This window comes from Amblyomma americanum, chromosome 1 (assembly GCF_052857255.1).
Source record: "Amblyomma americanum isolate KBUSLIRL-KWMA chromosome 1, ASM5285725v1, whole genome shotgun sequence".
Lineage (NCBI taxonomy): Eukaryota > Metazoa > Arthropoda > Arachnida > Ixodida > Ixodidae > Amblyomma > Amblyomma americanum.
Window position 1 is genome coordinate 51,338,891 of NC_135497.1, and position 12,688 is coordinate 51,351,578.

Consider the following 12,688-nt stretch of genomic DNA (forward strand, 5'->3'; position numbering starts at 1 on the left):
CGGATGACGGCGCTTTTATTTGCCGGCATGTAAAATCCCCTTTGCTGTTTTCTGCGTGCGTGCGTGCGTGCGTGGGGTGGGGGAGGGGGGTGGGCTTAGTAAATTGCAGGATCCAGACAGCATTGCAAGCAGCGAGCGTGGCAGTCACAGGATTCTTATTGAACAACAGTGTTTGCGGTTAAGCATAAAATGCTTTGCACAAGTTACCACAACTAAATGTTCCGCAGAATGAAAACAGTAACTGTGAGCACTACGGGCGAATGATACCGACGAAGTTCTGGTGCGTGCTGTACGCTAGTAGTGGGACAGAGAGAGAGAGAGAGAGAAAACATTTTTACTGAAGCAATCTCTGGTGGTCGCACCCCCTATTCCGAGGGTCCGCTGGACGCTGCTGCAGCTCGGGCTCGCCCCAACCATCTCCTGTTGTTGGTGCCGCAGGACCCAGCCGAACAGCGAGTCCTCACACAGCTCAGCCATCGGATTGTTTATTCTTGGTACGTCAGAGTTTTCTTGGCAGACCCATACCATGTGGTACAGGTCATACTCCTGTCCGCAGTGTATGTATTCTGATGTGTATAATTCAGGGTGTACCCATCATTAGAAAAACAACAGCGCACAAGACAGGACGAAGGCGGAAGGAGCAATATAGACAGCGCTAACTCAGTCGTGAAATTCAGTCGTATTAAAGTTCAGTGGTAAGTTTAGCACTGTGTCGCGCTTCTTCCTGCGTCCTGTCCTGTGCGCTGCAGTTTCTTCAATCATGAATCCGTACCGTCTAGCTCAGCTTAGCATTATTCTTCCACAGCCCGGATGCATCCTTCTGAGCTTCTTTGGGCCGTACATTGAATCTGTCTGTAAACGCCTGAGTGTAATTTCTTTTTCATTTGGCTTCCTGTATGGGGGCAGATATATCCTCCTTCAAAGTACGTATTGTTCGATAATTTCCGTGTATGTGAGTAGACGGTTTGTAGAGCTGTGGTCAATCACGCGGGGTGTTCGGGGGAGTAGAGCTCGAGCAGCGGCGTTCGCGCCTTCATTCCCCTTGATTGACTGATGCCCATTATTTATTTATTTATTTATTTATTTGGCCGAATTATGTTATTTCTATACGTGTAGATTAGAAAAGTTGCTGAGTAAAATCCGACAACATCGTTCCGTCCTAATCCTACTGCGTTTCGCCCGTTTTCGTTCTGTAAAGGGAGGGACGGGTGCTGTGGTAGACGGGAACAGGGGGTGTAACATGCGTCTAAAAGAAACAGGAGCCCATTGCGGCAGGAGGCTGCGGGAACCAATGACCACCGGCGGTTTATTTCCAGCAGTTTTCAGGCCGCACGAAACAGGGGGGAAAGGTAAACGAGAGAAGGAATACAAGTCATGATGTCTATTCAATCTGATACAGGGATATGCCTTATGATCCACAGCGCAGCACCAAAACAGCGGTCAAACACAAGCGCTATAATGATACAGGGAGGAAGCGCCAGAGACGGTGAACAGGGTGATATGGGACAGGGAAAGTATATGGAGGAGGAGATTGGAGGAGGGAAGAAGAAATGGGACGAGCTGGAATTTGGAATTAAAGTCCCTCAATAATCTAAATATAGCGCCGTCTCATCTCTCCTTTTCCTGCGCCGCCACTTACTCTTTCATCTCCCTCTCCAACGCGGTGCTGAGATGCGGCGCTTGCGTGCGCCGCTCGCGTTGTTTGGCAACGCGGGGGAAGAGGAGGCAACAAGACACGCCTGACAACAGCGTGCGAAAACACGTGACGCGGCTCGGCAAGTGGGAGGGTCGAACGAGGACGGAAAGCGCAGGGAAGGAGGTGGGCGGAATTCTTCAGAGACTGGTGTTACTTTTAATTCATTCAGGGGCTTTTGTTGGGCTTTCTGTTCCGCGGGTAGACCAGTTCCTGGACAACCCGCGCGGCGAAGTTGAAGGCTACCCTCAAGCATCCCACCGCATCTCCTCGGAAGAAAGAAAGCATCCCATACCAAGCACTCAGAGAGCGTTGAAAGGAAGGGCGACCGGTAGATACATTTCACTGCCACATGGCAAAATCCGTAGGCTAGGTGGATAATCCAAGCCATGCCTTAATTGTGCGTTCGCAAGAATGCGGAATTCTGCGGTGTAGCCTACAGCCTAAAAAGAATACTACAAGACTCTGCAACAGCTAGGCTGAAAGAAGCTCTAAAAAAGCCTTTTTCATCAGCCCAGGCGGCGAACACCCGCCCATGCTTGAGCGAGGTGCACGAAGGCGTCACGTGCTTTGCACCACTAATTATTCATTAATTAAAAGACTAGCGCATAAAACTGGAACGCAGACAGAGAAGAAGACAGGACAAGCGCTAAACATCAACTGAGGTTTTACTGCGAGAAAGAAGGTACATAAATGCATTTTGAGTGGAGCATGCGTACACTGGGCTGAAACAGTACAAGCACTCTCTAATCAAAATGGGGCAAACTATTCCTTAGGTACACTTTTTTTTTCTTTTTTGGACAGGGCAAGTGAGGTTGTGCTTACACAGTTATCTCCTTCCCTGTTAATGTGATAAGCCTCACAAATCTCACGCCCCAACCTTGTGCCTCCCCTACCAAGCACACACATGGCATCAAACGCCGGCACGCACCCGCACTGCTTACAATGCTTGGCCAAATGGCCACCCCCCGCCAATGAATCTACCAGCGTGCGGTGCTCTCGTAGTCGTTCGTTTAGGCAGCGGCCAGGCTGCCCCACATAGCATCTACCGCTGGAGAGAGGTATGCGGTATACGTTACCAACAGTGCAAGGTACCAACTTGCATTCGTGCTTTATGGTGCAGACCGGCTTTTTTCTTTTCATTTACGGCTTTGCACATGCGCGTCAGCTTTTCTGGGGCAGTGAACAACACGTCCACGCCGCACTTCTCTCCAACTTTTCTCAGCCGGTGCGATAACTGGTGCACGTACGGTATAGCTGTACGCTTCAGCCTTTTGCGGCTTTTTTCGGCTGCCACGCCATTGCGGCCACCTGCCCTGATTTCTTTCAGGAGGCATTCCGCCGCAGCCGTCACAGTGTCTTTTGGAAAACCGGCGTTAATCAACCGGAGCACTTGCGTCTTCAAACTAACCTGGCTTTTATGTTGGCATGACTTTTTGAGAGCACCACGCAGGCAATTTTTTGCAATGCCCCGCTTGACCAATTTTGAGTGAGCCGAATTATATGGTAAAATTTCCTTTTTTGTTGATGTTTAGCGCTTGTCCTGTCTTCTTCTCTTTCTGCGTCCCAGTTTTATGCGCTAGTCTTTTAATTAATGATGACATACCAACTAGCCCAGCTTTCCGCATTGATTCTTAGCACCACGCTTTCTTGTCGCCAGCGCAGTGAAGGCGGCTCATTCCCGATGCTAAGCACTTGGCGCGCAAATTTCTGGCTTTAAGACTTATCATGAAACCCGCGGCGCGTGCGTACGAGCAGCGAAGACAAGAAACTGGAAACTGAGGATTTCGCTCCTTCCTAATTAAGCACTCTGTTTAGAGGGAGCGAGGACGAACGAAAAGAGACAGCAACAGGAGGTGGCGTGCATTTCACTGGTTTACGCTGTCGAATAGTGGGAGCTCATCGCAAATCTATGTGTTTTTTTTATCTTGTTGGCAAAGGGATTGGGCACTGAATGTGCAGTCATTGATTATACGAATGTCAGTCGCGTGTGGGGTCGGCACAAGGGGGGGATTTCTTTTCTATCGTTTTCGTGCCTTCCGATTTCTTCTTTGCGTTCACATACGTCACCCTAAAAAAAAAACGCCTCTTTTGTCATTCAATAAGTGCTTCTGTTTCGCTAAAGAGTTAACGAACCGTCGCCATTTAACTCGCTTGTCGGGAAGTCTTCCTCACTCGCAGTGTAGAAAAAGGCACCCCATGCTATACCTGTCGTTTGCACAATTTTCTCTCAACAAACCTCTGTTTATGGCGAAATCAGCGTATTCGACATTAATTAAAGGTAATCAAAACTTGATGAAGGCTTGCTTAGTGTTAAATGTTTAGAGCACTTTTAATTAACGGGATGGGCGGCTAGCCTGCTCTCATCGGCTAAATGATTCATGTGACACTAACAAGGGGACCACAAAAAGAGAGATGGGGCATGCACTCGCAGGCTCGCAACTATGCACGTGCTATAAATCTAAAGTGTCTCCCGTTAGTTTCACCTCTCACGTCCAGGGGCGTAGCCAGGGAGGGGCTTATGAGGCATCAGCCCTCCCCCCCCCCCCCCCCGAATTTTTTTTCGAACTGTCACGCACCGCTGACCAAAACAACCAGCGGCGCCGGAAGTCCTGGATTTTGTCACCCACAGTGTCCTCTTCAGAGTAGAAAAGACATTTTGGCGCGAACATTGCTAACTCGGGTTGGATTTCGTGGCAACGCCCATGCACCTGGAGTCATGTAACGCAAGGGGCCCCATCCTAACGCAAACTTTCAAGGGCCTACCGATAGCTCGCTGTGGCGTCTAAAATTTCGCTGCAGTTACTCGCAACGCATGACCGGTGACAGCTGCTCTGCTGCTGCGCAGTACACTGGAACGAAGGACAGCGTCATTGAGATTTTTCCCTTGCCGTTGCATATGTAAAAAATGTAAAGGTTCCTGAACGATAAACAGTCATTAAAATATTTGTCCTCTGCTTGCTAATTTCATGGTCTTTACGATTTTCATATCAGCGACATGCACTGCTTTGCTGGTTTCGGACCGATATAGTTCTAGACTTCGTGTGATATTTTGTTTACTTATTAAATACGCAAAAAACATGGAAGCATTGGTATCAGTTATGTCTGCCACAAGTGAACGATAAGGGATAGTTGGTAGTTGGTTTCTTTCTCTCCTGTGTCTTGCCCCCTGCTCAGTGTTATGTTTTGTAATCATGTCTACCACGATTTTTAAGACATACGAATGCATTCTTTTATTTAAAAAAATATATGTTTCACTTGTCTAGACAGTGCGTCGCGTTATCCAATACACAATGGCATTGTCAATGGCAATGTCAACGCAGTTATTATTGTTGCGTTTGATCCTGACACAAATTCTATGAGGAGGCCGCGCTGCAACATGAGCCCCCCTCCCCGAACAAAATTTCTGGCTACGCCACTGCTCACGTCAGACATTCTTTTCAGGAGAGATGTGGGCTTTATTTATACGTGTAGGCCATTGCATTCTCTTTCTATAGCCGTGCATTCTATACGCTTGCGTGTTGTGCCTCTCGCAAGCGCTGGTTCTCCAGCGCCGGACCTTCCCCATCACTTTTCTTTTCTTACCCAACTCCCTCCATCGCAGCGACCATTTCCTCACCCCCCCCCCTCCCGAGAGAGAGAGAGAGAGAGAGAGATTACTGCACGTGCTGCGTCTCCCCTTTCCCCCCATCGTCACCAAGAATCTCAACTCCAAGCGTTGCGCTGACAAGACTAGCGCGAACACGTACGTTTTTTTCCACCCACGATTTTTGCAATGCGACTATACCTCAGCCAGTTTGCTTCAGCGGGAAGCTTTCGTAACTTTTCATTCGCGGAGACTATTCCCATTGTTCGGCTGTGTCGGGAAGCAGCCTCCGCATTCCCGGTTTTCACCGTTCGACGCTAAAGCGCCCGTGTTGGCTGCCATACGCTTGCGAACTTCAATCAACGTCTATTTATTTTTATCGACGTAGACGTGCCCGTGTGCTTGTATAATGGACGGGCAGCACGGAGGGAAGTGGATGGAGAGAGAAAAATAATAGACAAAAGAGCCCGGTCAGCCTCACCCTGAGCGGGGTCACGGCCCGAGGGATCGAGCTGTCGTTACGGCTATGCATAGCCGCGGCCGGTCCAGGGCGTGCTTGCGTGCGGCCTACATGTGCTTGAGAAGCCGTGCTCTCAGCACGCCAAGCTCCCACAAATGCCCCTGAGAACCCAGCGTGGCATGGTATCATCTCCGTGGCGCTGATGGCGTGCGGGTAAAAAAAAATCATAACAAACATCGCTCACGCGTTCGGAGCAAGAAACGAGCTATAGCTGCCTTGCTGAACCCCGCAGCAGGAGGTCGGAGTGGTTTCTGGAACAAACCGGGGTTTACTTCGAGCGCCTCGCGGACTTCTTGAAGTCTGCTACTGCTTCGCCAGGGTCGCATATGTTTCTGCCACGAGCTTGTGGCATTGTCTCCCTCCAGCAACCCATTCAGCCAGCACCTCGGAGGGAAGGACGCCCTCAGGAAGAAATTTTCTGCGGGAAAATCATTAAACTTGAACCCAATTTTTTCGACGAATTAAGTCCAACAAATTAAATGCGTAAATCGGCTTCCCGTCCCCTCCAAGAGTTACCGAACGCATTCTGTTTTAAAGCTCACATCTCAGCCACAAACACACAGAGTTCCTACCGTGTCCTTTTTTCGATACACTGGACGTTTTTAGCACACCGAACCCGTATTAGCGTACACGTATACCGGTTTACCGGACGCCTCAATGTTGGCACGTCTGCGCTAAGCTAAAAGAGTATACTAATGATTTTTCTCCGAATGTATGAGACCGGAAATTGATGGCATGCCACTAGTCGCCACAGTTCACATAACACACGAAGCGGGTATTATCGATCAGCGCTCATCGGGTAACAGTTAAAACAACAGTATCAGAGACGCCGAAGAACCTGCGCCAAAAAAAGGCTAAGCCTGTGGAGTTCAGTACAGGGCTCGGCGTAAAGCCGCTGCGCAATAACTTGGCGAAAGCAAAGATCTTACTTCTAAACCGATGCCACTTTGAATATTTTATTCAGTTTTCACCTCTAAAGGCGGCGCTATGTCCAGGGGCAAAGCATTAGATTTTAGAGAATACCATTTCACAGCTCTCAGTGCGCGAGTTTGAAGGACAACTGCGCCACTTTTTGAGAAATACGCGATATTCAGCGATTCAAACATATACAGAGTGCTTTACCTAGGACTACACAATTTTTATAAATAGGCCTTTTGAGTTAGAAGAGCGCTTTCCTCGGCACAGCATTGTCAGCGGTGCAGTACATCAGAATACACTAAGACGTGCTGAATATCAGGCTGGTTAACTAATACTGAATAGTTAACTTTTCACTATTACTGTTAGGCTCCCTAATTATTGAGAGGCGTGTCGCCCACCGTAAGTAATATCCATATCTGTTTTTAGAATGTCGAAGACGCGGTTGCCCTCGGCGCTGTGGCCCATGATATTTGCGCTTCATCGCGCCATAATGCATGCGCTTTCGAGAAGCTTTCAGGCAAAGCAAACTCTCCAGTGCCCGTCACTCGTCGAAATAGCCAAAATTTGTTGGGCCACAGCGTAGACTTTGCCGCGTTTTCGAAATTCTGATAACTGATATGGATATTACTTACGGTGGGCCACATGCTTCTCAATAATTAGGGAGCCTGAAAGTAATAGTTAAAAGTTAACTATTCAGTATTAGTTAACCCGCCCACTAGTTGGTACGCCTTAGCTGTATTCTGATGTATTACACCGCTGACAACGCTATGCCGAAAAAAGCGCTCTTCTAACTAAAAAAGCCTATTTATAAAAATTGCGTAAAGTCTTAAGTGAAGCGCCCTCTATAGGCTGTAGGTAAAGCATGCAAACTTTTTTTTATTTGCGCTAGCTTTTAAAATGGTGACATAATCGCTGATTAAACATCGTGCTTCTCCTCACAGCGTCGGGAAAGTGCAGAGAAGCTCGGTGGTGACGTCACGGGCTGGGAGATTTCAAATTTCGTCTGTATTCGCACAAGCCCTGCCGCACGTCGTCGAATGCCGCCAAACAACGGTCCGAGGACTTCGCCTTCGGTAGTGTTTTTTTTTTTGTTTCCTTCGACGCAAATGCTTCTGCGTTTGAAATGTACTGACACCGCAGATGACGTCGTCATGCACCCCTCACGCGGCACTGTGCACTTCGGAGAAGCCTGAAAGACGTCATGGTTTCAAACGGAGAATGCGTCACCATTTGAAATGCTATCCCAAAAATATTTCGCATGCTTTGCCCACAACTTTGACACATTCTACCCCTCTACGCTCGTGTAATACTAAATCCTATGCAATCGCCTTGAAGAACCGGCCTGACAATACCTGTCTGCGTCTGCATGCTTGCCTTTTCCAACGCCTAGACCTTAACTGCTTCAAGCACCCAAACTAACACAAATCTGCAGTAGTAAAGGAGACTACACAGCTCTTGTTTCCTTTCTCTCCTTGTCTGTTCTGTTCGCAGGAAGAGGAGGCACATCGGGAAGAAATTAAAAATGTTGTACCACAAGGACTTTCGAGCAACCCCGACTTCCAAACGAGGTTTTTAACTTCGCCTACGGCGTCCGCACTGGGTTATACCAGTCCGCTCGGCGTGACCCTCGCGAGACAAGCTAGGATCAATCTTCCACGAACCACTGACTCGCGCTAAGACCCGCCGGAGCGTCGCTGTGCAATTTCACGTCCACGTGGCGCTTTGCGAACCGCCAACTTCTGCTTTGGAGGCGCGCTGCGGCAAGCCATGTGACGCTGAGCAAAATGACGCCCAACACGAGGCTCTCGAGAGCTCTCAGCCGCGTGCATGTGCTGCTGCGATCGAGCACTGGGCGAAACGAAAGGGCAGCCTCACATTCCTTTTTCGAGCATAAAGGCACCACCGACCAGAGCCAAGGCGTTGAAAGTGGAGAGGTGCGCTCACGAGCAAAAGTTTGCGGATTCGCGGAAAAGGCTTTATTTCTCGTTTGCCTCGATCCTCCTGTGGTTGCATGCTTCTCGTTTAACCACTCTTCAGCAACGCGTAGATAAACTGGCAGCTTTTCCGTGTGCGCTTCACGATGGAACGAACTCATTGAGTCACCTTCAACGTCAAAGGTAGGCAGCAAAGAAGCGGCGACAGTGAGCACTCGCGAAGGCAGAAAATCATCACGTATAGCTTTGTTAAAAGATTCGGCGACAACCGTCACTGGTGGCAAATCTGACACGGAGGCGGCGGCTGCTTCCTGCACTCGCACTGCTGCACAGACTTTCTAGTATGAACCTCGTTTTGAAGTGGCAGTTCCAGCCCCCCTTCGGCGATGAAATCGTGGTTGTTGCCGTGCGTGTGTTTGGGGGGAAGGGGGTGCGTGCGTGTATGTGTGCGCGCGAAAGAGAGGTTGGGGCAGCACATCCTGCGCTCCTAGGGGATCGCAGCGGAGCGGGACAACTTCCGGACATCCTCCTGTCCCTGAAGGTACTCGGAGGTGCACCCATCGAAGGGTGGGTGCACCTCCGGAGGACTCCGGGATGGGGTACCCTCCTATGCGTAAACCTCCGAGCACCTGCTAATTCTACAGACCACTGTTACAGGAAGACCCTGGCTGGCTCTGTTAACGGCTGTCGCCGTGAAGCGCTGGTTTTTTTTTTTTTTTTCTTTCCACGGAGTCGCCAGTTCCGACTCGCACGCAAGGGCTATGAGCAGGGGCGAGCAAGAAGGCGAAAGAAAGAGGAAAGACGGGCAAGTTAAATGGGGCTGTATTCTGTAACGCTTCCTTTCTTTTGGTTCTTTCCCACTGGACCGTAGGCCCTGCCTGGCAACACCGACGACAGCGGACCAATAGGGAGGAAAATGTGAAGGTATTGCGATCGGCTACTGAGCGTTGGAAAAAGAGAGAATAAGGGATCAGGACAGGACGAATCACGCAAAGAGAAACGTGCGTCACAACCAGCCGCGCAAGCATGGCACACTCGGGGAGCGGAGCACAGTACTTTCATTGCTCACAATCGACGGTGGCCGCAGCGATCGTAAGGAGCACAATGATTCGCTGAGAAATTTTTGTCACGGATTTGTAGCGCAAACGAGCCTGCATAGCTCTTTTGTTACACATTAGATTAGATTTGGATTATCTCCGATACGGAACGCACCAGAAAAGTAAAGTTAGCATTTAATACACTTTGCAGGAGACTTCGCAATATGTCATTGTGTATATTTTTTGTGCGCATTCCGGGTTGAAACGCCTAAGAACAGAGCGCCTATAAAAACAAAGAAACAAGGAAAGAAAGAAAGAACGAAAGAAAGGAAGGAAGAAAGAGAGAGACAGAGAGAGAGAGAACACTTCAGGGCAGGCCTATGGCAACAACTTGATGTGCAGCAACGTGCGCGCGCAGCAACCTCTTGGAAACTGGGTCCGTCCCGGAAACTCGTCCGTAACATGTTCACATGAGCCGTTTTAATCGTGCTCTTGAGACATTAATTAAAAATTCTCCGATTACCCCTCACTATTTTCGGACGGATGGATATTAGGAGGGTCCTCTTTGAAACGGAGTGCCGGCAAGTGCCATCACCTCGGTATTTTTTTTCTCCTTATATTTCTCTAGCCAATTTGTCAAATTTGATCGCATTATGTATAAATTATTCTTTTTTTTAACCTATAAATGCTATTGACTTTTAGGCTTGACCAATTTTTTATTCTGAACTTGTATCTTTACGCCAGCACTCTGCTTTTGAGCCGCCAATCTTCCAGTCGCTTTTTGCTAACGTCTACCGCAGATTACCTTTATTATCTCTAAGTCCTAGGGTGTCAGGAAAGTGATTGTGCCAGTATCGACATCTGGACGAATATAGATTCTAATAAAATATGTTGAATGGTTTCTACGGATATGCCACACACTTCACACGTGTCATCTTCTTGAATAATTTTTTTTGTCGCTTCGCGTTCTAAAACAACCTGACGACCCTGATCTGGCTTCAAAGAGCAGGCCGGTGCCTCTTCGAGTTATCATAGATCGATTTCTTCCTGGTTTCAATTTTCTACACAGGTGTAGAGGCTGATTTTCTTTTTTTGTTTACTGAAATAACCCTCTGCGTATCTGTTCCCTCACTGCCATCTCACCGAGCAATAAACGAAACCGCACGCACTCTCCATTCATCGCGATATCGCCACCTTCTCTTCGGTCTGGCAGAAGACAAAGCGCGGCGCGGTTTTTAGTATCGGCCACCGCTGGAACGCGGCGAGAGTAAAACAAGCCGTGTCCGTCCGGCAGTGCCACCGGATGCGACGCGAGATCAGTGGCACGCGGTGCGGCCCAGATTGCGCCTCACGGCCGGCGCGATCCCAGCGTCCGCTGCCGCCGATGCTGGCGCCGCGCGCGGGATGAAACGAGATCGCGTCCGCTCCCGCCGAGCGGACGCGATCTCGTTTCATCCCTCGCGCGGCGCCAGGACTACGCGAAGGCCACGCTCCCGCCGCCTTCGGCGCTCCCGGCGGAAGGCGAGGACGCCACATGCGATACGGCGACCGTAAACAAATGTTGAAGCGAGCGCTGGAACGTTCACACATAACTTCAAATGGCCCGTTTCAACTGCTCGTATTTCAGTTCCTTCGCTCGAAGTCTTATTCGCGGCTTATGCTGAGTCAGAGTGGTTTACGTTGAGTCTCTTTTTCTTGAGCGGCAAGAGACGAGAGAACAAGCTCGACTGATTTTTTTAAACAATAATGATAATACTAAGCTAAATAAAAACGACGTGGCGCGAAGACACATGGTTCACCACCATTGGTCCGTCATCAAAAGCCCGGTTTGCGTGATTTTTTTCTTAGCCGGGGTCTACTGACTTTTGGTCCTGCTAAACTGTATTGGTATTTTTTTTCCTGATCCTGTCTGATTCGCTGTCAACTAGCACGAAGTTCGTGCAAGCTTCTTAAACGCTCAGTTTTTCTCTCCTGACTTCATGAACTTTACGCGGACATTTGCAAGAGCACTGCGTTGACTGTTCCCCAAGGTAGAGCGTCCTTAACCGATTATTATTTCTCCACTGGTTCCGTTACCGGAACCAGTGGATGTTAGGCTGTTGCAAATGTCTGTGTCATAATAAAATATAATTTGCGCAGGAATTCTTACATTTCTAACGTATGGCGTCGTCCTTGAGCAAGCTGTGTTTTCTTAGGCAAATTATGACTAGCCATTCTGCACTGAAACTTCGATTTATTCATCAATAATTAGGCCTAAGTTAGAATAGATGATTGGGTCTAAGTTCCGCCTACTGCCTCTCCAAATGCCTTATTGATGAATACGGCATGCAGTCACTTGAAACGCTGTGAAAAAGTTAGCGGCTAAAGTTTTTTTCGCTCAAAAATAAATTATCGAAGAGCCCGACCTACGTCAAAAACTCCTAATCCCGCGAATAAGACACAGTCATACATGATTATTAACCCTTTACCAACCATGCTACATTTTGTTAAGTACTAATTACCTTGCGTCCAGTGTCGGAATGAACCAGATGCCACCGAATTTCCAGCTAGTACAGATAGTATCGCCCGCATATTGCCATGACCTCCAGCATGTTACATTTAGATTGTTTAACATGAAATTCTTTTCTCGTGCTATAAATTCCAATCTGTGTTTGAGCCCACCGATATAGCTATTTCTTTAATCAATAGTATAGCAGCCTCACCGGAGCGCAAAGCCGGCAGTGACCGTCCCGCGTTGTTCATAATAATTCTAATTGGCTGAAGGGCTGTGACGTCATCAGTGACGCCACCAGAGCAGCGAAATCCCATCAGCTGGAGAAAGGTGACATCACCGGACCAGAGAATGCCTATTGGGAAGTGACGTCACCAGGCAGGCAGTGACGTCACCAGACCAGGTGGTTCTGTGTGGAGCCGCTAACTGCCAACCGTGGCAAGTGGTGCACGGGAAGGGCTCGGTAAGGGCAAACTAGGCCTCATAAGCCCCACCAGGCACTTCCGGCA